The sequence below is a fragment of the Oncorhynchus mykiss genome, chromosome 9 (genome assembly GCF_057628025.1).
Source record: "Oncorhynchus mykiss isolate SJ-2025 chromosome 9, ASM5762802v1, whole genome shotgun sequence".
Classification (NCBI taxonomy): domain Eukaryota; kingdom Metazoa; phylum Chordata; class Actinopteri; order Salmoniformes; family Salmonidae; genus Oncorhynchus; species Oncorhynchus mykiss.
The window spans coordinates 63,752,464-63,779,370 of record NC_143030.1 but is presented as its reverse complement, the minus strand read 5'-3'; the positions used below and the strand labels follow the sequence as shown (position 1 = coordinate 63,779,370).

The 26,907-nt window shown below is 44.8% G+C and overlaps 1 pseudogene across 1 annotated transcript in view; it reads left to right on the top strand.

Annotated features, from left to right (window-relative positions):
- The first annotated feature begins 7,942 nt into the window (after positions 1 to 7,942).
- The window catches only part of LOC110533024 (membrane-associated guanylate kinase, WW and PDZ domain-containing protein 3-like), a 41,432-nt pseudogene continuing 22,467 nt past the window's right edge, over positions 7,943 to 26,907 (top strand). The window contains exons 1-7 of the transcript XR_016483557.1: positions 7,943 to 8,222; positions 10,732 to 10,848; positions 20,096 to 20,215; positions 24,326 to 24,529; positions 25,329 to 25,503; positions 25,739 to 25,815; positions 26,696 to 26,863. The product of XR_016483557.1 is annotated as a membrane-associated guanylate kinase, WW and PDZ domain-containing protein 3-like (transcript). The remainder of the gene's footprint in view (positions 8,223 to 10,731; positions 10,849 to 20,095; positions 20,216 to 24,325; positions 24,530 to 25,328; positions 25,504 to 25,738; positions 25,816 to 26,695; positions 26,864 to 26,907) is intronic.

Below are 26,907 nucleotides of genomic sequence, written 5' to 3'. Positions count from 1 at the left end.
GGAAGACATACAGGACCACTGATAATCTCCCTCGATCTGGGGCTCCATGCAAGATCTCACCCCGTGGGGTCAAAATGATCACAAGAACGGTGAGCAAAAATCCCAGATCCACACGGGGGGACCTAGTGAATGACCTGCAGAGAGCTGGGACCAAAGTAACAAAGCCTACCATCAGTAACACACTACGCCGCCAGGGACTCAAATCCTGCAGTGCCAGACGTGTCCCCCTGCTTAAGCCAGTACATGCCCAGGCCCGTCTGAAGTTTGCTAGAGAGCATTTGGATGATCCAGAAGAAGATTGGGAGAATGTCATATGGTCAGATGAAACCAAAATATAACTTTTTGGTAAAAACTCAACTCGTCGTGTTTGGAGGACGAAGAATGCTGAGTTGCATCCAAAGAACACCATACCTACTGGGAAGCATGGGGGTGGAAACATCATGCTTTGGGGCTGTTTTTCTGCAAAGGGACCAGGACGACTGATCCGTGTAAAGGAAAGAATGAATGGGGCCATGTATCTTGAGATTTTGAGTGAAAACCTCCTTCCATCAGCAAGGGCATTGAAGATGAAACGTGGCTGGGTCTTTCAGCATGACAATGATCCCAAACACACCGCCCGGGCAACGAAGGAGTGGCTTCGTAAGAAGCATTTCAAGGTCCTGGAGTGGCCTAGCCAGTCTCCAGATCTCAACCAGATCTCAATCTTTGGAGGGAGTTGAAAGTCTGTGTTGCCCAGCAACAGCCCCAAAACATCACTGCTCTAGAGGAGATCTGTATGGAGGAATGGGCCAAGAGTGTGAAAACCATGTGAAGACTTACAGAAAACGTTTGACCTCTGTCATTGCCAACAAAGGGTATATAACAAAGTATTGAGATAAACTTTTGTTATTGACCAAATACTTATTTTCCACCATAATTTGCAAATAAATTCATAAAAAATCCTACAATGTGATTTTCTGGATTTTTTAAAATCATTTTGTCTGTCATAGTTGAAGTGTACCTATGATAAAAAATTACAGGCCTCTCTCATCTTTTTAAGTGGGAGAACTTCCACAATTGGTGGCTGACTAAATACTTTTTTGCCCCACTGTAGACATGGAATCACTGGCCACTTTAATAATGGAACACTCATCAAATCAAATCAGATCAAATTGTATTAGTCACGTGCGCCAAATACAACAGGTGTAGACCTTTCAGTGAAATGCTTACTTACGAGCCCCTAACCGACTGCAGTTTTAAAAAATATGGATAAGAATAAGAGATAAATGTAAATAAATGTAAGTAATTAAAGAGGAGCAGTAAAAAATAACATTATATACAGGGGTGCAGGGGTGCAGGACAGAGTCAATGTGCGGGGGCACCGGTTAGTTGAGGTAGTATGTACATGTAGGTAGAGTTCTAATATTTATATATTCTTTCACTTTTAGATTTGTATATTGTTGTGAATTGTTAGATACTACTGCACTGTTGGAGCTAGGAACACAAGCATTTCGCTACACCCGCAATAACATCTGCTAAATATGTGTATATGACCAATACAATTTGATTTGATTTGTACAAAGCTGTGTTGATTGGCACAGTAAGACTCAGAGCCTCACCAGAGCTGACACAGTTGCGACTGAAGGTAAGAGACCAAGATAGCAGCCACCACACCGGAACAGCACACCACAGCGGGCAAACCTGGTAAATCTAGACGATAGCCAGAGCCATGCAAAACCCAAACATCATAGGATAGTTGGTATTTTTAGCGTGAGCTTGTATAGTTAAGAAGACAGATCGAGCATTTGGGATCTCAGAGCTTATTGAACTTGTATTAAAACATGATGGAGTCAGGGTTCTGCTCTCAGAAAGATGTACAGACCACATATGTCGATGCTAATACAATTTGTTGTGCGTTATTATTTTAGTTCTGAATCAGATGGCCTGACAATGCCTCTTTTTATGTTCATTCTGTATTTGGTGCATGTGTTTTATTGGTTGTGTTCGTGTGTACTCTGTGTGTGGGTGGAAGGATGGGTGGTTGGGAGGTACAATTTCAGCTGCAGAAGGTCTCTCAGCACGTCAGAAAGCGAGAGAGTGAGGGCACAGAGAGGACAATTAGGGATAAATTAACAAATAAGCATAATATCTAAAAACAAATTCCGAAACAGCACCTTTGCTTTTTATCAATTAAATTCACAGACTCCCTTGTCTCTGGACCAACAGAAACATAGAACAAAATAGCTGTTATTTCCCCAATGGAGCAGACCAGACTGTAATCAAGCTCTGGCTCCTGTCGCCCTGCAAGGTCAAACCGGCGACTCCACTGCCAACCCCAGGCTGTGTAGTGCCTCTCTCTCTCCCCCATTCTCTCTTTTTTTCTTTTTTTATCCCTCTCCCCCACTCCCTCCCCGCTCTCTTCCCCTCCCTGATAAACATTACATTGGGGATCTGTGGAGTTGTCCTTCCTATATTTCTATCTTTCCTGTATTTCATTATATGTCAGTCTCTCTGTGTTGTGTATCTCATTTAAAGTCCATCTTTATGTTTGACTGTCTCACAAAGTCTCTCATCCATGCACCCACCCGTCCCTGTGTTGTGTTTAATGCGACCCTCTCTCTGTGTCTAAGATCAGTGTGTGTCCTGTGTAACCGTGTGACAGGGCTGCTCCAGTCCTGTCAGACCAAGGCACTCTCTCTGTCACGGTGTAGGAGCACCTGCCCTCTCTCTGAGCCGCCCATCTGTCACTTCACTGGCTCTCAACAAAGACCTTTAAAAGTCAACTGTTGGAAGAGGCATCACACTTAACTTACAATTTTGTTATTTTGGAATTCTAGACAGTGGTGAATCATGTATATCACATCGCCTAGAGTACAACATGTCCTATGAACAGCAATGTTTTGACTGCAGTGCATACTCAGTTCCATAGGCTACGATATGTGACTCTAAAGCAGACATGACCTCAACAGGAGCTTCAGTGAACATGGAATAGTCTTCATTATTCATGTCTGACAAGACGATTTATAGATGCATATTACTGTAAGTGCAATTCATAGTGGAAATGAAGGAGGCTCAATCATGATGATTCCTTACTGGAATCATTAAAACAACAACACTTAGCTGTCAATTTATATGAAATATTAGATTTTGTATCAAATGACCCATATCTATAATGAGTATTAATTTACCCTGTCTGGTCTCGTCAGTATTGATCTGTTCATCTGATTGTGACAGTTTGTTTACTGTATTTCAGTTCAACCCACTGCCAAACACCACACACACAGTGTTTGTATAACACACAAATACAGTTTCCAGGTTAGTCTGCTTCACATGTTCTAAAGGAGGGAATAGTTTAACTTGTACTGCAATTATTTTCTATCAGAAGCATGCTATTTTCTTTACCTTTTCTCAACAGTACCTTAGATAACTTCTGTGTTAAAAACTATTTCAGGGCAATGAAATCCTGAGCTTAAAGACATGAAATCACACCTTAACACGATTGTGTGAGTGACACTGCCTTCCCTCTGTCTGTCTCATACTCTCTCTCTCTCTCTCTCTCTCTCTCTCTCTCTCTCTCTCTCTCTTTCTCTCTCTCTCTCTCTCTCCCTCTCTTTCTCTCTCTCACTCTCTCTCGCTCTCTCTCTCTCTCTCTCCCTCAATTCAATTTAAATTTAAGGGCTTTATTGGCATGGGAAACATATGTTTACATTGCCAAAGTAAGTGAAATAGATAATAAACAAAAGTGAAATAAGCAATAAAAAATTAACAGTAAACACTATTCGAAAAAATAGAGACATTTCAAATGTCATATTATGTCTATATACAGTGTTGTAATGACGTGCAAATAGTTAAAGTACAAGCATAAATATAGGTTGTATTTACAATGGTGTTTGTTCTTCACCAATTCCCATTTTCTTGTGGCAACAGGTCACAAATGCTTTGATTGCACACTGTGGCATTTCACCCAGTAGATATGGGAGTTTTTATCAAAATTGGATTTGTTTTCAAACTCTTTGTGGGTCTGTGTAACCTGAGGGAGATATGTGTCTCTAATATGGTCATACACTTCCTAACCTCCTGCCAAATGTATCTCAGTTTCCACGTCATTTTGTGGGCAGTGAGCACATGGCCTGCTTTCTCTTGAGAGCCAGGTCTGCCTTCGGCGGCCTTTCTCAATTTCAAGGCTATGAGCTATCTGTACATAGTCAAACATTTCCTTAATTTTGGGTCAGTCACAGTGGTCAGGTATTCTGCCACTGTGTACTCTCTGTTTAGGGCCAAATAGCATTCTAGTTTGCTCTGTTTTTTGTAAATTATTTCTAATGTGTCAAGTAATTATCTTTTTGTTTTCTCATGATTTGGTTGGGTCTAATTGTGTTGGTGTCCTGGGGCTCTGTGGGGTCTGTTTGTGTTTGTGAACAGAGCCCCAGGACCAGCTTGCCTAGGGGGCTCTTCTCCAGCTTCGTCTCTCTGTAGGTTATGGCTTTGTTATATAAGGTTTGGGAATTGCTTCCTTTTAGGTGGTTGTAGAATTGAACGTTCTCTTTTCTGGATTTTGATCATTAGCGGGTATCGGCCTAATTCTGCTCTGCATGCATTATTTGGTGTTTTACATTGTACACAGATTATATTTTTACAGAATTCTGCATGCAGTCTCAATTTGGTGTTTGTCCCATTTTGTAAATTCTTGGTTGGTGAGTGGACCCCAGACCTCACAACCATAAAGGTCAATTGGTTCTATAACTGATTCAAGTATTTTAAGCCAGATCCTGGTATGTCGAATTCTATGTTCCTTTTGATGGCATAGAAGGCCCTTCTTGCCTTGTCTCTCAGATCGTTCACAGCTTTGTGGAAGTTACCTGTGGTGCTGATGTTTAGGCCAAGGTATGTATAGTTTTTTGTGTGCTCTAGGGTAACGGTGTCCACATGGAATTTGTATTCGTGGTCCTGGCAACTGGACCTTTTTTGGAACACAATTATTTTTGTCTTACTGAGATTTACAGTCAGGGCCCAGGTTTCCAGAATCTGTGCAGAAGATCTAGGTGCTGTTGTAGGCCCTCCTAGGTTGGGGAAAGAAGCACCAGATCATCAGCAAACAGTAGACATTTGACTTCAGATTCTAGTAGGATGAGGCTGGGTGCTGCAGACTGTTCTAGTGCCCTTGCCAATTCATTGATATATATGATCCTCAACACAGGGGCCCCACAAGGGTGCGTTCACTTTTTTATTTGTTTTTTAAAAGTTTAACATTTTTAATTTTACCCCTTTTTCTCCCAAATTTTGTGGTATCCAATTGTTTTAGTAGCTACTTTCTTGTCTCATCGCTACAACTCCCGTACGGGCTCTGGAGAGACAAAGGTTGAAATTCATGCGTCCTCCGATACACAACCCAACCAAGCCGCACTGCTTCTTAACACAGCGCCATCCAACCCGGAAGCCAGCCGCACCAATGTGTCGGAGGAAACACTGTGCACCTGGCAACCTTGGTTAGCACGCACTGCACCCGGCCCGCCACAGGAGTCGCTGGTGCGCGACGAGACAAGGATTTCCCTACCGGCCAAACCCTCCCTAACCCGGATGACGCTAGGCCAATTGTGCGTCACCCCATGGACCTCCCGGTTGCGGCCGGTTATGACAGAGTCTGGGCGCGAACCCAGAGTCTCTGGTGGCACAGCTGGCGCTGCAGTACAGCGCCCTTAACCACTGCGCCACCCGGGAGGCAAAGGGTGCGTTCTCAGCCCTCTCCTGTACTCCCTGTTCACCCATGACTGCGTGGCCATGCAGTCCTCCAACTCAATCATCAAGTTTACAGACGACACTACAGTGGTAGGCTTGATTACCAACAACGACGAGATGGCCTACAGGGAGGAGGTGAGGGCCCTTGGAGTGTGGTGTCAGGAAAATAACCTCACACTCAATGTCAACAAAACAAAGGAGATGATCGTGGACTTCAGGAAACAGCAGAGGGAGCAGTAGTGGAGAAGGTGGAAAGTTTTAAGTTTCTCGCCATCCAACCCGGACGGGCTCTGGAGAGAAGAAGGCTTAGCAGCGCCTCTTCAACCTCAGGAGGCTGAAGAAATTTGGCTTGTCACCAAAAACACTCACAAACTTTTACAGATGCACAATCGAGAGCATCCTGTCGAGCTGTATCACCGCCTGGTATGGCAACTGCTCCGCTCACACCGTAATGCTCTCCAGAGGGTAGTGAAGTCTGCACAACGCATCCCCGGGGACAAACTACCTGCTCTCCAGGACACCTACACCACCCGATGTCACAGGAAGGCCAAAAAGATCATCAAGGACACCACCACCCGAGCCACTGCCTGTTCACCCCGCTATCATCCAGAAGGCGAGGTCGGTACAGGTGCATCAAAGCGGGGACTGAAAGACTGAAAAACAGCTTCTATCTCAAGGCCATCAAACTGTTAAACAGCCATCACTAACATTGAGTGGCTGCTGCCAACATACTGACTCATCTCTTGCCACTTTAACAATGAAAAATTTAAGTAATAAATGTATCACTAGCCATTTTAAACAATGCCACTTTATATAATGTTTACATACCCTACATTACTCATCTCATATGTATATACTGTACTCTATACCATCTACTGCGTCTTGCCTACGCCGTTCGGCCATCGCTTATTCATATATTTTTATATACATATTCTTATTCATTCCTTTACACTTGTGTGTGTATAAGGTAGTTGTTGTGAAATTGTTAGGTTAGATAACTTGTTAGATATTACTGCATGGTCGGAACTAGAAGCACAAGCATTTCGCTACACTCACATTAACATCTGCTAACCATGTGGATGTGACAAATAAAATTTGATTTGATTTGTTGAAGAGGGTGGGGCTTAAGCTGCATCCTTGTCTCACCCCCCGGCCCTGTGGAAAGAAATGTATGTTTTTTGCCAATTTTAACCGCACACATGTTGTTTGTGTACATGGATTTTATAATGTCGTATGTTTTTCCCCCAACACCACTTTCCATCCATTTGTATAGCAGACTCTCATTCCAAATATGGTCAAAATATTTTTTGAAATCAACAAATAATGAGAAGACTTTGCCTTTGTTTTGGATAGTTTGTCAATTAGGGTGTGCAGGGTGAAAACCTGGTCTGTTGTACGGTAATTTGGTAAAAATACAATTTTACATTTGCTAGGTACAATGTTTTCGCTGAGGAAATGTACGAAATCTGCTGTTAATGATAATGAAGAGGATTTTTCCAATGTTGCTGTTGACGCATATCCAACGGTAGTTATTGGGGTCAAATTAGTCTCCACTTTCATGGATTGGGGTGATCAGTCCTTGGTTCCAAATATTGGGGAAGACGCCAGTGCTGAGGATGATGTTAAAGAGTTTAAGTATAGCCAATTGGAATTTGTGGTCTGTATATTTTATCATTTAATTTAAAATACCATCAACCCCACAGTGGTTTTTGGTTCGGAGGGTTTGTATTTTGTCCTGCAGTTCATTCAATGTAATTGGAGAATCCAGTGGGTTCTGGTAGTCTTTAATAGTTGATTTTAAGATTTGTATTTGATCATGTATATGTTTTTGCTACTTGTTCTTTGTTATAGAGCCAAAAAGACTGGAGAAGTGGTTTATCCATTCATCTCTGTTTTGGATAGATAACTCTTTGTGTTGTTGTTTGTTAAGAGTTTTCCAATTTTCCCAGAAGTGGTTAGATTCTATGGATTCTTCAACTACATTTAGCTGATTTCTGATATGTTGTTCCTTCTTTTTCCATAGTGTATTTCTGTATTGTTTTACTGACTCACCATAGTGAAGGCGTAGGCTCAGTGGATAGGTTTCTCAATTTCTTTCTTAGGTTTTTGCATTCTTCATCAAACCATTTCATTGTTGTTCATTTTCTTAGGTTGTCTGCTTGAAATGTTTAGATCTCTATCTCATCCTGCCCCCCCCCCCCCCTCTCCCTTCCTCAGCTCATATGCCATGTCTAAGGCAGCCGTGAGGAAGCTGCACTGGCACTCCAAGGTCCAGGATAGCTTCATCCCCCTGGTTGGTTCCTCGGGGGATCTGGGCGTGTCAGTGGGCGGTGGAGCCGACTATGGAGAGTTCCCATTCGTCACAGCAGCCCCTGGGGGCGGGCTCACTGTGGGCGACGTAATCCTTGAGATTGGGGGAACCCCTGTGTTAGGGATGACACTAGGAGATGTCCGGGGGGTCCTCCACTCCTGCCTCCATCCCATCCGCATCAAGACCGTCTCACCAGGTGCTGTAAGGCTCAGTGTGGTAACTTACTCCTTGGTCTGGGGACACACTGTGAATGCTGCTGCTTCCTCTATCTCTTAAACCGATTTAACCAAATTGAGTTATAGACTTTGTCTGAGGGGGAATTGTTTTTTTCATGTCTGTTGCATATTCAAACATCTTATACAGTACATGCATAACATCATTGTCAACCTCAACTCCTCCTTCACATGACAACACTATGGGATTGGTCACACTGCGTTCCTCAGGCAACTCATAGAATAACACTCTACCCAAGTGGTTGTCCAAACATTGCTGAATAATCACTGTTACTGAAAAAAACTAACTTGATACACTTTTAACATTCTGGTGTTGAAGTTCCTTTCAATTTGCCCGGAGATCCCAAAACATTGGGTCTGAGGTTGGGAACCTGGGAGGGAAGTGTTATAATTCCCGATGATAGAGTCCAGAGAGGGCTGTGTGCATGTGACGATACAGTTGTCTGTCACCTTGGAGGAGCCTTGATATTTATAGGGGGGGATGTCTTTGTTAGGTCTGAACAGAGCAATATGTCACCGCTATATCACCTGACCGAGGCTCCCCATGGCCTTGCTGAGGTAGATTGACGTCTGAATCACCAGCAGGACTGTAAATGGGGCCCTTTACTCCTGGTCCCTCTGCCACTGGTACATTCATAATCATTCTGTGAGCCAGGCGGCCAGGTCAACCTCTCTCCCTGGGTATTCTGACCGCATGTACTGTGGACAGAGATTGATGGGCTGAGCTGTATGGTGCTGCTGTACTGCCTGTACTGTAGGCCTACTCCTCCTTCCCTTCCCCTCCTCCTCTCCCTCCTCCCCATCCCTTCCCTCTATTCCTCCTCCACAGTTCACGCCATCAGGGACTCCATTGTGTTGTCAGACTATATAACACTAATGATATGATGTGAGAGTAAATAAGTGTGGTAGATGATCCCTCCATTGTGTTGTCAGACTATATAACACTAATGATATGATGTGAGAGTAAATACGTGTGGTGAATGATCCCTCCATTGTGTTGTCAGACTATATAACACTAATGATATGATGTGAGAGTAAATACGTGTGGTAAATGATCCCTCCATTGTGTTGTCAGACTATATAACACTAATGATATGATGTGAGAGTAAATAAGTGTGGTAGATGATCCCTCCATTGTGTTGTCAGACTATATAACACCAATGATATGATGTGAGAGTAAATAAGTGTGGTAGATGATCCCTCCATTGTGTTGTCAGACTATATAACACCAATGATATGATGTGAGAGTAAATAAGTGTGGTAGATGATCCCTCCATTGTGACACAGGAGGATTAAAGGTACCAACACTGTTCATGTTTTTGACAGACAGACACTATAATTATGACAACCTTGAGAGCAGCAGTACAGTGTAGGGAAACACTTTGCCTAATTGATATGTGGCATATTGTGTTGTGGTGATGTATTGGTCATGGATGTTCATCATATGTGTCTAGGGCATTCTGTTGTTTCTGTGAAAACAACACGGCAATTTGAAAGCAAGCCCTTTAGTTCATTTTACTTACAGTCTACGCCACATCATTAGTCTGATGTATTTTTTAAATATTCATAATAAAGCACAATGCTGGACAGCTGTTACACAATGCCAGCAAAAGCCTCTCATTATTACTCCCAGGAAGCTGCACGTCATACTGACCACATGTGGCGGGTCATGCGTGTGTGTAGGAGACTGCCTGTGCTAATAGCGTTTTACTTCAGTGACGTTTTAATATCACACTCATAACTGGGCCAGGCTAGATCACAGGGGGTGGGGAGCAGCAGCAGCAGGAGCAGGGGGGTTGTCCGTCAGTGTGACAAGCAGGAAGACGTATCAGGCCATCCATAATACCAACTGGCCTGTCATCAGAGGCCATAAAGCACTTGAGATGAAATGAATAGATCAGAGAGTGGAATAAGTGCCTGACCATCAGCCCAGCCTGCTGTGTGACAGCACCACACTGTTGTGTTTTATAGCACTGCCTCTGTGTTATTACTGTATGCATGAGAGGCTGGGACATGCCATATTAGGTACTCTGGATGGCTGATCAAGTGTTGAGAAGGAAATGTAGACTCTTAGAAAAAACAGGTCCAAAAGGGTACTTCTGCTGTCCCCGTAAAATAACCCTTTTTGGTTTCATGTAGAACCCTCTGTGGAAAGGGTCCTTCCTACATTTTAGGTGCCCTTTAGGTTCTAGATACAGTAGCAAATGATTTTCTAGGAGTGTATTGTGTTTTAGATAGGGGTAGGAATGACATAGGGGGAGATCAAACCAACTGTAGCAATACAGTCTCATTTCTATTTGGGAATGTTAGCTTGGGCTGTCACTCTCTTTTTGACAGGGTATACAAATATTTAGACATTTCATCAGTTATTGACTGTTGAGCTGATATTGCACATTTTTTCTCTATGACTTCGTCTCCTTCCGCTTCTCTCTCCCCCTCTTTCTTTTTCTCTCTCCTCTCTCTCCCTCTCAGGCTCTGTATTGTGTAAGGACCTCAGGTTGTATCTGAGTAAGTGTTTTACTCCAGGATCCATGGACAGCCAGCTTCAACAGGTCATACGGGAAAACCTCTACCTCCGAGCAGTGCCATGTAAGTCCCATGCTGCTGTGTTCTCTCTCTCTCTCTCTACCTGTGTTCTCTACCTCTCTCTCTAGCTGTGTTCTCTCTCTCTCTCTCTCTAGTAGGCTTCTCAACCTCTCTCTCTAGCTGGGTTCTCTACCTCTCTCTCTACCTGTGTTCTCTACCTCTCTCTACCTCTCTCTCTAGCTGTGTTCTCTACCTCTCTCTCTAGCTGTGTTCTCTACCTCTCTCTCTAGCTGTGTTCACTACCTCTCTCTCTAGCTGTGTTCTCTACCTCTCTCTCTAGCTGTGTTCTCTCTCTCTCTCTCTAGCTGTGTTCTCTACCTCTCTCTCTAGCTGTGTTCTCTCTCTCTCTAGCTGTGTTATCTACCTCTCTCTCTAGCTGTGTTCTCTACCTCTCTCTCTAGCTGTGTTCTCTACCTCTCTCTACCTCTCTCTCTAGCTGTGTTCTCTACCCCTCTCTCTAGCTGTTTTCTCTACCTCTCTCTCTAGCTGTGTTCTCTACTTCTCCCTCTAGCTGTGCCCTCTACCTCTCTCTAGCTGTGTTCTCTACCTCTCTCTCTAGCTGTGTTCTCTACCTCTCTCTCTAGCTGTGTTCTCTACCTCTCTCTCTAGCTGTGTTCTCTACCTCTCTCTCTAGCTGTGTTCTCTACCTCTCTCTAGCTGTGTTCTCTACCTCTCTCTCTAGCTGTGTTCTCTACCTCTCTCTCTAGCTGTGTTCTCTCTCTCTCTCTCTCTAGCTGTGTTCTCTACCTCTCTCTCTAGCTGTGTTCTCTCTCTCTCTCTAGCTGTGTTCTCTACCTCTCTCTCTAGCTGTGTTCTCTACCTCTCTCTACCTCTCTATCTAGCTGTGTTCTCTACCTCTCTCTCTAGCTGTTTTCTCTACCTCTCTCTCTAGCTGTGTTCTCTACTTCTCCCTCTAGCTGTGCCCTCTACCTCTCTCTAGCTGTGTTCTCTACCTCTCCCTCTAGCTGTGCCCTCTACCTCTCCCTCTAGCTGTGCCCTCTACCTCTCCCTCTAGCTGTGCCCTCTACCTCTCCCTCTACCTCTCCCTCTACCTCTCCCTCTAGCTGTGCCCTCTCCCTATCCCTCTCCCTCTAGCTGTGCCCTCTACCTCTCCCTCTAGCTGTGCCCTCTCCCTCTCCCTCTCCCTCTAGCTGTGCCCTCTACTTCTCCCTCTAGCTGTGCCCTCTACCTCTCCCTCTAGCTGTGCCCTCTACCTCTCCCTCTAGCTGTGCCCTCTACCTCTCCCTCTAGCTGTGTTCTCTACCTCTCTCTACCTCTCTCTCTAGCTGTGTTCTCTACCCCTCTCTCTAGCTGTTTTCTCTACCTCTCTCTCTAGCTGTGTTCTCTACTTCTCCCTCTAGCTGTGCCCTCTACCTCTCTCTAGCTGTGTTCTCTACCTCTCTCTCTAGCTGTGTTCTCTACCTCTCTCTCTAGCTGTGTTCTCTACCTCTCTCTCTAGCTGTGTTCTCTACCTCTCTCTCTAGCTGTGTTCTCTACCTCTCTCTAGCTGTGTTCTCTACCTCTCTCTCTAGCTGTGTTCTCTACCTCTCTCTCTAGCTGTGTTCTCTCTCTCTCTCTCTAGCTGTGTTCTCTACCTCTCTCTCTAGCTGTGTTCTCTCTCTCTCTCTAGCTGTGTTCTCTACCTCTCTCTCTAGCTGTGTTCTCTACCTCTCTCTACCTCTCTATCTAGCTGTGTTCTCTACCTCTCTCTCTAGCTGTTTTCTCTACCTCTCTCTCTAGCTGTGTTCTCTACTTCTCCCTCTAGCTGTGCCCTCTACCTCTCTCTAGCTGTGTTCTCTACCTCTCCCTCTAGCTGTGCCCTCTACCTCTCCCTCTAGCTCTGCCCTCTACCTCTCCCTCTAGCTGTGCCCTTTACCTCTCCCTCTAGCTGTGCCCTCTACCTCTCCCTCTAGCTGTGACCTCTCCCTCTAGCTGTTCCCTCTACCTCTCCCTCTAGCTGTGCCCTCTACCTCTCCCTCTAGCTGTGCCCTCTACCTCTCCCTCTACCTCTCCCTCTACCTCTCCCTCTAGCTGTGCCCTCTCCCTATCCCTCTCCCTTTCCCTCTAGCTGTGCCCTCTACCTCTCCCTCTAGCTGTGCCCTCTCCCTCTCCCTCTAGCTGTGCCCTCTACCTCTCCCTCTAGCTGTGCCCTTTACCTCTCCCTCTAGCTGTGCCCTCTACCTCTCCCTCTAGCTGTTCCCTCTACCTCTCCCTCTAGCTGTGCCCTCTACCTCTCCCTCTAGCTGTGCCCTCTACCTCTCCCTCTACCTCTCCCTCTACCTCTCCCTCTAGCTGTGCCCTCTCCCTATCCCTCTCCCTTTCCCTCTAGCTGTGCCCTCTACCTCTCCCTCTAGCTGTGCCCTCTCCCTCTCCCTCTCCCTCTAGCTGTGCCCTCTACTTCTCCCTCTAGCTGTGCCCTCTACCTCTCCCTCTAGCTGTGCCCTCTACCTCTCCTTCTAGCTGTGCCCTCTCCCTCTACTTCTCCCTCTAGCTGTGCCCTTTACCTCTCCCTCTAGCTGTGCCCTCTACCTCTCCCTCTAGCTGTGCCCTCTACCTCTCCCTCTAGCTGTGCCCCCTACCTCTCTATAGCTGTGCCCTCTCCCTCTCCCTCTTCCTCTAGCTGTGCCCTCTACCTCTCTCTAGCTGTGTTCTCTACCTCTCCCTCTAGCTGTGCCCTCTACCTCTCCCTCTAGCTCTGCCCTCTACCTCTCCCTCTAGCTGTGCCCTTTACCTCTCCCTCTAGCTGTGCCCTCTACTTCTCCCTCTAGCTGTGACCTCTCCCTCTAGCTGTTCCCTCTACCTCTCCCTCTAGCTGTGCCCTCTACCTCTCCCTCTAGCTGTACCCTCAAGCTCTCCCTCTACCTCTCCCTCTACCTCTCCCTCTAGCTGTACCCTCTACCTCTCCCTCTACCTCTATCTGTACCCTCTACCTCTCCCTCTACCTCTCCCTCCACCTCTCCCTCTAGCTGTACCCTCTACCTCTCCCTCTAGCTGTGCTCTCTCCCTCTCCCTCTAGCTGTGCCCTCTACCTCTCCCTCTAGCTGTGCCCTCTACCTCTCCCTCTTGCTGTGCCCTCTCCCTCTACCTCTCCCTCTAGCTGTGCCCTCTACCTCTCCCTCTAGCTGTGCCCTCTACCTCTCCCTCTAGCTGTGCCCCGTTACGGTCCCCTGTTGCTGCAACCTGCAAGTCCCCTTTAAGTCCCTTGCAGCTGTGACTTCTAAATCTGCTGTGACTCTAATAGCTGTGCCCCTGTATCTGTACCTTGTAACCCCCCTTGTAGCTGTAACATGTAATTCCATTACAGGTTTCCATTTAATAATGGAAATAGGAATTAGTATGTTGATGCTCATTACTTATCACTGTATCATCTGCATACATTTAACATTTCATCAATTCAACAAGTTCCTTATCTCACACATTAATTTAGATTTAGAGACCTACATGGCTGTCACCATGAGAACTGTGTTAATTGGTGTGCAATCACAATCAGAGCCCAGGGAAGTTGTTTTGCCACATCTCTGTGACAATGTATGCAAATGGAAGATGTGTTGAGTAGATTTTAAAATGTAGTTGTTACCCTGGCTTCATCAGCCAAACATCTGTTGCTGTCTTAATAATCCTTCTCTAAGGGCCTGAATGATGTCACAGTGAGAGTGGACTGGAAAGGACTATGGTGTGGATTTCTGTGAAGTGACTGGTGTAATATCCGTCTGATAGGTTTGGCTTGTGTCATGTTGTCTCTCTTACACAGTCATTAGTCTGTCTGGCTGGCTGGGCACAGACCACCCTGGCTGGCCGTAGCCTGGCCAGCCCTGCAGCGATGGAGAGTTTGATCTCTCGTTTAGCCAGAAAGTAGGTCATGTGGAACAATCTGCCAGACCAGGCAGCCTTCAAGTACGTGTCTCTCTGATTCGTTGAAAGAGCAAGACGCAGGTCACTCCCAAGAATACATAAGACAACAAGACATTCTGTGTCTTTGAGCTTTGAACACCGTGACATAAAAAATATACATAAAACAGGCACACATATTCTCCAAGCCATTTTACATAACAATTCCATTTATCCAGTTACTAATTGGCTAGATTGGGTTGGAGGATGATGGATCAGTTTGATCTTAGTCTATACATTTTTAGCATCTGTACTATAAATAGACTCAGCATTTATGGTGGTAGAGTTGTGTGGAGATAGACTTGTGACTCAACTTCCTGCCTGGCTCTAAGTTGGTGACAGCGAGGCAGCAAGCTCAGCTTGTGGCTGTGTAATCCTCTGATCTGCAGGAGATGGATGACACAGTAAGATGTTGCTGCTGCTCTCCCTCCTATAGGCTACTGACACAGACAAACATTGGAACAACGTTTAAACCAAATTTGCCCACTTGCAAAAACACAAGCAAGCAAGTCAACTCAACTGACACTATTTTATTGGACCTTATACCTCCCATGCTTGGTTTGAAACATAGTGGTATTGTTTTTCATGGTGGAAGAATAGATAGTGCTTTTGGCTAAAACTTCAGCCTAAGGAGTGAAGTGCAACAGTTGCTCAGTGTCACCCCCTTCAGGAGCTGTGTTGCTCCTAAAATGACATGATTTATACTAACCTAAAACCGTTGAGTTAAATGAAGCTAATTACCAACTGTAGATCCCAGAACGGAGTGAATGGTGTGTAAATGTAGTCAACAGTGGCCTTATAGTGTGAAGTCACGTCATATTATATTCAAATTTGATGTATTGCCTTTTCAAATAAGTGGCTCTTGTTTGTAATACTTTTTTTAAAGATAAGAGTTTGAGTTTGTGTTTATTTTATTTTTACAGGGACAGTGCACATTAATCAACGTTTCAGTAAAAGTGCCGGGTTTTAGCCAGCCGGCTAATTTTCAACCACAGTCCCAGGGCAGGTTATTAAAAACAATTACAATACAGACAGTCATTGAGCCGTGAGCACACGCAGAGCAACATAGGACAAGCAAGACGTAGCATACAGACAGAGCAACATAGGACAAGCAAGACATAGCATACAGACAGAGCAACATAGAACAAAAAGCAGCAAGACAAAATTCATAAAAGCAACAAAGTGTTTCCACACCTCACAAGCTACAGACAACAGACAACATGGAAAGTGGCAACACACAGCTATGGACCATGTTCACAAATCTGATTGACCTTTAGCCATGTCTTCAAGCATTTTGTGAAAGTGTGATATGTGGTGCAGTTATGTGTGTCTGATGGAAGTGTATTCCAGACATGGGAAGCTCTCACAGAGGAAGCAGATTTACTAAAGGTGCTTTTCCTTAAGGGAACTATACAGTCACTTCTCATGGCAGACCTTGTGGATCTGCTGCCATATGTTTGGGTTTTCTGTTTAACAAAAATACTGAGTGGAGGGGGAACCAGGCCATTTAGGATCTTGAATACAAGACATGCGTTGATGTATTGCACAAGATTTTCCCAACTCAGGAGCTCATGCTTTCTGAGGATGTAACAGTGATGATGGCTATTGGGCTTCCTATCAAGCACTTTGAGAGCCTGTTTGTAGACAGACTGAATGGGTTTTAATGTTGTACAGCAAGCTTGGGCCCAACTAGTCAAGCAGTATGTTAAGTGGGGGAGTATCATAGATTTGAAGTACAGTTTTGCTACCTCTGTAGTCAAACAATTTCGTATAAATTGGAAATTAGCTAGGTTGAATTTGGTTATTTGAATTACCTTTTTCACAAGCTTTTTAAAAGAGAGGTTGGAATCAAGTATGATGCCAAGGTACTTAAAATCAGAAACCACCTGGAGCTTCTCTCCTGACACATAGACATCTGGCTCAATAGCATCTGTTGCCCTCTTTGTGAAGAACATGCAAACAGTTTTTTTCACATTGAGATGCAAACCCGAGTCACTGAGCCACTTTGTAACCTGGACCATTACAGTAGTGAGTTCTTGTGCAGCTTGTTGTTTGCTCTTTCCATGCACATATATCACTGTATCATCTGCATACATTTGAACTTCAGACCCAGTACAGACAGAAGGCAGATCATTAATGTAAAGGCTGAACAGGAGGGGCCCCAGTATTGACCCTTGGGGCACGCCCACATCATAGCTAAGAGTGGGCGACAGCTCATTGCTCACTCTGACACACAGTTCTGCATTCAAGGTATGATTTCATCCATCTCAAGGCATCAGGGGAAAAGTTGAACTTGGACAATTTTGTGATGAGAATCTCATGGTTAACAGTATCAAAAGGCTTCCTTAGGTCCAGAAACACAGCCCCAACAACGCCCCCTTTGTCCATCTTGGACTTCACATTTTCCAGAATAAAGCAGAATGCTAAACAAATGTGTTAATTTCTATTTGAACAGTGAAGTGAATGTGCATAGCATCACTGCATTTCATTGTGTTCATAGGGGACCTGAAAAATGATTGATTTAAATGTAGTTTTGATTTGCACTTCTCACCATTTAAAACACACTGTGTACTCTACTGTACTCTGCATTCTGTTGCCACTGGCAAGGAAAATGTTTACACAGTGACTATGAGCAGGACAATGCTCATGTGAAATGCTGAACAGAATTAAGTAAACGCAGGTCATTTATCAATAATTTAGCGGCAGTATGAAATGAAAAGCAGGCATGTGGTCGTGCCGGGGGGAGAGGCAGTAAACAGCTGGCTACCTAATGTCTCTATGGGTTGTTATGACACAGACACAACGTTATCATTATTAATTTGGGAACTAGATACTGTATGATGCGCTCTTCTAGGAACTGTTTGTACATATGTCTTTGTCCTCCCACCCCACCCCCAGAGGCATCATCAGTGCATTGGTATATGGTATCTGCCCTTGACTGTACATAGGATGATTCAAAGTCAGGGAAGACCTCCATGAATTCTAAATGACTCAGAGATGGAAAAAGCACTTGCACTGGATTATTTTCCATTTGGTTACGTGATGGCCAGTTCTGGGGTTGATCATGGTCTGTCTTTGACTGACAGTTGTGTCTTGGTGTTTAATTACCCTTCTACTAACACTCCTGCTATCTCTCTCCCTCTGTCTGTCTGTCTGCCTGGCCCAGTGGGATCGGTGGGGGGGCCTGAAGGGAGATGCATGGAGGAATATGTCAATAATCCCAGCTATCTCCTGCTGACTTGTCATATATATCTTAGAGAAGGGCATGGGTAATGAGTCCCAGCCTCATCCTTCACACACACACACACACACGCGCATGCACACACGCACGCACACGCACATGCACACACACACACACACATGCATGCACGTACACACACTTTTGCTATCAGATTTGCTATCAGAATTTTTCATTACAGACAGAGCCTCATCTTCTGTTGCTGATTGGGACCTATTAACAGGCTCTCAGGGTATAAAGAGGATAGGTGTGTGTGAGTGTGTGATCTGTGTGTGTGAGTGTGTGCGTCTGTGTGCTCTCTCCTGCCTGTGTGTGTCATTGTAGTGTGGAGTGCTGTGCCCTCCCTGATGGTGAGACGGCAGTGCATTAATCATATGTTTTATGGAGTAACTGGGTTTGTCCTCCTCCTGGCCCCACACTGCCAGGAGAAGGACAAGGATTTGACCTTGGCTTGCTGTTTGGACAGTACCGATGTGTGGGTACAGTACTGAAGAAGCCAAACCAGGAAAAAAAGCTATATTAAAAACGATGTGTTAATTGCGTTGTTTGTTCTATAATCTGTCAGTTCATATGCCTTGACACCGTGATATATAGGCCTAAAGGCCAAGACAATAAGATGACACAATTCAACCACACCTTTGTTTCATCACAAAACCAGAGAGCCATCGGTCCACAAAGCATATTGCATGTAACATACAGTTACATGACCTACAGCATGGTCAATCAAGTTAATGTTTACGATATTTTCGGACTACTAAACAACATTCATTTAGAACCACAGAGAGTTACCGCAAGTCACAAAGAAATCAGGAGCTGCGTCACTATTCCAGCACCATTTACACTTCAACATTTCAACATCATCAAATCACGCATGCCTAGTCTGATACAGTGACAATTAAAATACCCCAAAAACAATTTAGTCCAATCAACTTAAGCTAAATATGATCTGTCTCTCCATGGTAGACTACTGATTCTGTGTGTGTATGTATGTGTGTGTGTGTGTGTGTGTGTGTGTGTGTGTGTGTGTGTGTGTGTGTGTGTGTGTGTGTGTGTGTGCAGTAGAGAAAACATGACTCACCCTCCTCTTCTCGTTAATGTCACCGAAACGGTCTATGACTCTGCCATTCAGTAGGCTACATGCTTTTAGTTTTTGTTGTCCTGAATGAAATGCTTTCTCGCTAGCCTAACTTCCTTTCATGGGCAACGATAAGCCTGCTAGTTAACATCAGCCTACTACATCTAGCTACATATTGAACTTCTATCCTATCATGCCAGAGGCACAGTATGAATTTATGGTTGGATCAGAATCTCTGTTATAATCATTGGCCAGTACGGATTATTAAGTAAAACCTCAAATCCAGATCCCTATCTCCGTCCATGGCTAATTCAGGAAAGGGCCAATTTTGCTAGCTAGCCACCGGAGGACAACAGAATGCGATGCAACAATTCGTTTTTCTGTAAATTACGTTTGGCTTTTGTTGTGATATGATTGGTGTAAATCCAAACTAGCTTTACTTTTTTTGAGCTCCAGGACCATTCACAGTTGAGCTCACTCAGTTTAGCTCAGTGCTGATTGGTTATTATTTTATACTTTTTTTATCAAGGGAGGCCAAATGCTCGCTAGCTTCCCTTGCATTCAATGCTACGGGAGGCAACAAAATTATACTCTTTTTGACTAGACAGCATCAGATAGATGGGTTACACATACAGAGACAGAGGGGCACTGTTTTGCTCGCTCGGATGCTTTCTCCAGTGAGATACTGTACATCAAGCCTCTTGTGAAATGAAGGAAAATTCTACAACATAGTGAGATGAAACATAAATTATACAGTATATATATATTTTTTATGTATTGGTCAATCTTTTGGGGAAGCCTGGTTTCGCTAAGGTTTAGAAAGGTTTACAAGCAAGTAAGCGTTAATTTAATAATGAACCTACCTCCCTTTCATCTTTATAAAATAATATGAAATGCTGGAGTCTACATATCCTAGTTGCAAATGCTATATACAGTATCAGTTTCAATACTTAGTTTTAATTTCATTAGGAGTACTGTATATGTGAACAGTGGAGACAGACTGGGATGTGTAACGCTCTGTTTGTCTGTTGTCATCGACCCCTCTCCAGGCACGACCAGACTGCCCCGTGATGGGGAGATCTCTGGGCTGGACTACAACTTTGTCTCCATAGAAGAGTTCTTCTCTCTGGAGGAGTCAGCAGCGCTGCTGGAGAGCGGCAAATTCAAAGGTGAGCAGAGAAGAGGCCCAGGTTGGTACTCATTCACTCAGTCATCTCTCTCTGGCCTCAAATGCATTGTCATTTCACATACATTCTTTCGTGATCAATGCACTATAAGTTGTATACTGTATATTGCAGATAGATAATGATGATAGTTTATATACAGTATAGGGTTAGAGTACTAACCCACAACCCACAAACCAATACACACAGCCTCAGTTACCAGGCAGTCTCATGGCTGGTGAATGTCACTCATACAAATTAAATTAAATGTTATTCATCACATGCTTCGTAAACAACAAGGGTAGACTAACAGTGAAATTGTTACTTACGGGCCCTTCCCAACAATGTAGAGAGAAAAATTGAAAAAGAATAGGAATAAGTATACAATGAGTAACGATAACTTGGCTATATACACGGGGTGCCAGTACTAAGTCGATGTTCAGGGGTACGAGGTAATTGAGGTAACTCAGCAAAAAAAGGAAAGTCCCTTTTCAGGACCCTGTCTTTCAAAGATAATTCGTAAAAATCGAAATAACTTTACAGATCTTCATTGTAAAGGTTTTAAACACTGTTTCCCATGCTTGTTCAATGAACCATAAACAATTAATGAAAATGCACCTGTGGAACGGTTATTAAGACACTAACAGCTTACAGATGGTAGGCAATTAAGGTCACAGTTATGAAAACTTAGAACACTAAATAGGCCTTTCTACTGACTCTGAAAAACACCAAAAGAAAGATGCCCAGGGTCCCTGCTCATCTGCATGAACGTGCCTTAGACATGCTGCAAGGATGCATGAGGACTGTAGATGTGGCCAGGGAAATAAATTGCAATGTCCGTACTGTGAGAAGCCTAAGACAGCGCAACAGGGAGACAGGGCGGACAGCTGATCGTCCTTGCAGTGGCAGACCACGTGTAACAACATCACACCTGCAAGATAGGTACAGGATGGCAACAACAACTGCCCGAGTTACACCAGGAACGCACAATCCCTCCATCAGTGCTCAGACTGTCCGCAATAGGCTGAGAGAGGCTGGACTGAGGGCTTGTAGGCCTGTTGTAAGGCAGGTCCTCACCAGACATCACTGGCAACAACATCGCCTATGGGCACAAACCCACCGTCGCTGGACCAGACAGGACTGGCAAAAAGTGAGGGGTGATGGTCGGATTTGCGTTTATCGATGAAGGAATGAGCGTTACACCGAGGCCTGTACTCTGGAGCGGGATCGATTTGGAGGTGGAGGGTCCTTCATGGTCTGAGGCGGTGTGTCACAGCATCATCAGACTGAGCTTGTTGTCATTGCAGGCAATCTCCCTGCTGTGCGTTACAGGGAAGACATCCTCCTCTCTCACGTGGTACCTTTCCTTCAGGCTCATCCTGACATGACCCTCCAGCATGACCAATCCACCAGCCATACTGCTCGTTCTGTGCATGATTTCCTGCAAGACAGGAATGTCAGTGTTCTGCCATGGCCAGCGAAGAGCCTGGATCTCAATCTCATTGAACACGTCTGGGACCTGTTGGATCGGAAGTTCCCCCCCAGAAATGTCGGGGAACTTGCAGGTGCCTTGATGGAAGAGTGGGGTAACATCTCACAGCAATAACTAAATAATCTGGTACAGTCCATGAGGAGGAGATGCACTGCAGTACTTAATGCAGCTGGTGGCCACACCAGATACTGACTGTTAGTTTTGATTTTGATCCTCCCTTTGTTCAAGGACACATTTTTCAATTTCTGTTAGTCACATGTCTGTGGAACTTGTTCAGTTTATGTCTCAGTTGTTGAATCTTGTAATGTTCATGCAAATATTTACACATGTTAAGTTTGCAGAAAATAAGCGCAGTTGACAGTGAGAGGACGTTTCTTTTTTTGCTGAGTTTATGTACATATAGGTAGGGGTAAAGTGACTAGGCAACAGGATAGATGATAAACAGTACCAGCGGTGTATTTGACGAGTCAAAAGAGTTAGTGCAAAAAGGGCCAATCTAGATAGTCCAGGCAGCTATTTGGTTAACTATTTAGTAGTCTTATGGCTTGGAGTTGGAAGCTGTTTAGGGTTCTGTTGGTTCCAGTCTTGGTGCATCGGTACCGCTTTCTGTGCGGTAGCAGAGAGAACAGTCTATGACTTGAGGGCTGGAGCCTTTAACAATTTTTAGGGCCTTCCTCTGACCCCATCTGGTATAGAGGTCCTGGATGGCAGGGAGCTAGGGCCCAGTGATGTACTGGGTCGTACGCACTACCCTCTGTAGCGCCTTGCGGTCGGATGCCAAGAATTGCCATATCAAGCGGTGATGCAGCCAATCAGCATGCTCTCAATGCTGCAGCTGTACAACTGTTTGAGGATCTGTGAGCCCATGCCAAAACATTTCAGCCTCCTTTTCAGCCTCACGACTGTGATGGTGTGTGTGGATCATGTTAATTCTTTAGTGATGTGGACACCAAGGAACTTGAAGCTCTAGACCCGCTCCACTACAGCCTCACTGCTCATTGATTGTCTGTATTGTTATTGTAATTGTTTTTAATAACCTGCCCAGGGACTGCGGTTTAAAAGCCGGCGGCTGGCTAAAACCGGCACTTTTACTGAAATGTTGATTAATGTGCACTGTCCCTGTAAAAATAAAAATAAACTCAAACTCAAACTCGTTGATGTGGATGGGGGCGTGCTTGGCCTTCCATTTCCTGTAATCCACAATCAGTTCCTTTGTTTTTCCCATGTTGAGGGAGAGGTTGTTGTCCTACCACCACACTGTCAGGTCAGTGACAACCTCTCTATAGGCAGTCTCTTCGTCATCAGTGATCAGGCCTACCACTGCCTTGTCGTCAGCAAACTTAATGAGGGTGTTGGAGGCGTGTGAGGCCACGCGGTCGTGGGTGAACAGGGCGTAAAGGAGTGGACTAAGCACGCATCCCTGAGGGGCCCCCGTGTTGAGGATCAACACAGGGTGTGTTGTTGCTTAACCTCACTACCTAGAGGAAGCCTGTCAGGAAGCCTAGTGTTCAGTCCCAGGGTCCTGAGCTTAGTGATGAGCTTGGTGTCAATGAACAGCATTATCACATACTGTAGATGTTCATCTTGTCCAGGTGGGAGAGGGTAGTGTGGAGTGCAATAGAGATTGCGTCATCCGTTGATCTGTTGGGGTGGTGTGCGGATTGGAGTGAGTCCAGGGTGTCTAGGATGATGGTGTTGATGTGAGCCATGAACAGCCTTTCAAAGCATTTCATTGCACCGATGTGAGTGCTGCAGGGCAATAGTAATTTAGACAGGTTACCTTGGAATTCTTGGGCACAGGGACTATGGTGGTCTGCTTGAAACATGCACATATTACAGACTGGGTCAGGGAGAGATTGAAAATGTCAATCAAGACACCCGCGAGCTGGTCAGTGCATGCTCTTAGTACGCGGCCTGGTAATCCGTCGGCCACGCGGCCTTGTGAATGTTAACCTCTTTAAAGGTAAAGGTCTTACTCAGGAGTGAGATATCACACAGTCGTCCGGAACTGCTGGTGCTCTCATGCATGGTAGATAGAAACATTTTCTCAGAGGTAGCCTTATTATTTCCATGTAGTTAATGACACCAGGTCTTGAACAGGTCTCAGTCTCTCCACCCCAGGAGGGTTAGACTTGGACTGCTTTCTCTGATTAAAAAGACACCCCCTGAGTACAACAGCAATCTAATATTTCTCCTTATCTCCTTACCCTGATCTGACTGCATGAGCTGGAGGAATACATTTAAGTAATTTGATTTGTATTATAGCTTCCACAACAGAAGGATAGAATTGAAGGAGAAAATAGAGTAGACTTTACTGATCCTAAGCGTGGATGGTAATCTATGTGATGAATGCACTGCACTGGAACACATCCATCATAATGTTTAGGATTGACTGTATATTCTATATTTCGTATAGTGATAGCCTTTTCAGATGTGTGTTTGGGATCTCCATCTCTACGCTGAATTGCTTTACCTCTTACCCTTTTCGCAATCATATTTAGTTTTTCTCTTTTCCCCATTCTGTCTTGGCACCAAGGACCAACAATACAAATATGAATCTAACAATAACGTTGTGGCTTATCAACTCACTTTCTCTTCCATCTCCTCCTCCTGCCTTCTCTCAGGGAACTACTACGGCACCCCACGGCCAGTACACATCGGTCCAGAGAGCCCTCCCATCACCTACCGGGAACACCGCAACCTGCTTCGGAACTTCCGGACACGCAGCAAGTCGCTTAGCAACCTGGAGAAAGCAGCAGAGGAAGAGGAGAACAGCGAGGAGGTCTCTGGCCTGTCAGGCTGGTTTACCAAAGACAAGCTGCTCCCCCGTAAGACTATATGGGTGACCAATTTACTACAGTCATATATAGTGTTAATGCGTATTAGTAGTAGCAGTCATAGTAAGCATAGTATAAGTAGTAGTAGTGACAGTAGTTGTAGTACATTATTTTAATTTGAAACCTTTTTGTGATTTTAAGTTTTCAAAATGTGTGCCAGGTATGGTGGCCTGCAGCTACTGTAAAGACTGTAAAGACTGCATTGTCCTTCTGTACCTCAGAGTTTTTGATGGACAAATGAATCAATGATTAGCATGATTAGTATGCTTCTGGCTCTATGCGGGGCTGTGGCCACATTGATCGCTGGACTTGCTCCAGAGGAGGGTCAAGCTGACCAGAGGTGTGGTAGGCAGGGAACAGTTGTCTATGGTCCTGACCTGTGCTGCTGAGTCATCTATCGCCTGGCTATGTGGTGCTGAACGGAGTGTTGGCTGGACTGGCTCTGACTGCAGCTCTGGGTATGCAGCAGGCCACATCCTCCCACGTACATTCTAAAGGACAGGAGGGTTGAGCTAAAGCTGTTTACATAGACCCTGTGCTGTACTGTAATGTATGGAATTTATGCCTTGCTTTTTTGCTTCTTTTTTTTTTTACACTAGACTCAATGGGTCTGGATTTGGAAATGTGGCTTTAAAGCTAGCTGTAAACTAAGTTCAGTGTAGACAATTTACATGATTCCAGAGATTATTCAAGGGTTCTATTTTCACTGACTGTAAGCTGAGAATAATTTTAATAACGTGTCAAACACTCGTTTTCAGTGTTTTGCCTGTCGTCTTCATTGACGTTCCAGGTGGATCAGCGGGTATCAGCAATGCCCATCCCGTCTCCCTGTCTCCCTGCCGGTCAAGAGGGTATGGCAGCGCCATGGAGAACGGTCATGGCAGCAGCAGTGCCAGGGTGCCAGCAGTGATGTCTAAAAACTGGAAGAAGGCCTTCAGCAACTCAGGAGAGCCTTTCTACACAGAGTGAGTGAAGCAAATCACAATTTATTCAAAGTGCATTTAACAAGGTCACACCACACATTACATAAATAAATACAAAAGAAAGAAAGTGACTATTCTATTCTGTTCTACGTGGATAGACTGCTCTCTTGTATGTTTTATGTTGTTTCTGGTTGACTTGTAAATACTGTTATATAGCATCACCATGGTGGTGGTTGATTGGTGACTTTGAAGTGGCCTGTCTGTCACTCTCTTTTAGCCATTACTCCAAGACTACCAGCTGGCAGGATCGTCGTGCTCAGAGCAGCAGAGAAACGATGCTCGACAAGAACCAATGTGAGCTCTCTCCCACTCTATAATTATGGAAACAGTGCTAGAGGGTTTAACCATTGGGCTGCCTAATGATACTCTGTACGTTAATAAGATGGGAACCACAGGACCATAGGCACAACGAGCCTGTTAATAGATTCAAATGAAATTAAATGAGCTTTTAGTAGAATTGAGATACTGTGTAGTGATTAATCCCTAACCCCATAACGGCAAGCTAGGAGGAACCACTGGCACAGGTCCGTTCTGCAGTGGATGACAGAGGCCATGTGTTGGGCATGACACTGACAACCTTCGATCATAATTGTGTCATGTGATTCACAGATAAAACAACCTAATACAACAACGTTTGACCAATATAGCTGATTATAGCAATTAGAGCCCCATCTGCCAGAATATCATGGGTAAAGCTGGTCAAAATATTAGTGGGTTGCAGTTCACTGTTTTAACCAGCAGGAGGTGATACAGATCAGGCAGAGAGTTTATTTCCTTTTCAAGAGGTTTGAATCTTCTCTGCGGGCCATTATGACAGGGAGGAAAAAAACCTTTGCCTGCATGTCTATTTATTTCGAAACGTTTTGCACAAAGTGCCATCTGGCCATGAGTTTTCAGATGTCAGTGTTGTGCGTCTCTTAACTCAGCTCTGAACGGCACATTCTAAACAGTTCACTCATTCACACACATACAGGGTGCAACCTTTCTCTGTCTCTCTGTCTTTCTCTCAACCTCTTCATGGTGACCTTTAGTTCCTCTTCACCTGCCAATTGCACAAAACCTCTGTTGCTCTCCCTCTCTGTTGTAAGCATCTCTCTCTGTGCTTCTTTGCACTTTTCACTCCTTTCCGTATCTTTTCCCACTATTTTTCCCTCCCTCCTTCTCGTTTTCTCAGTACCAGGGTTCACAGACCAGCCAGGGGAGCTGAGGGGTTTCTCTATCCACATATGCCTCTCTAAAGGTCCCGGGGGGTTTGGTTTCAACATCGTGGGGGGCAGCAGAGCCAGGGAGTTTCTCCAGGTCTACAGCATTACGCCAGGGGGACCTGGAGCTCTCAACACAGGTAGGAGGGAGGGAGGGAGGGGACAATATACAGAGAGATTATTA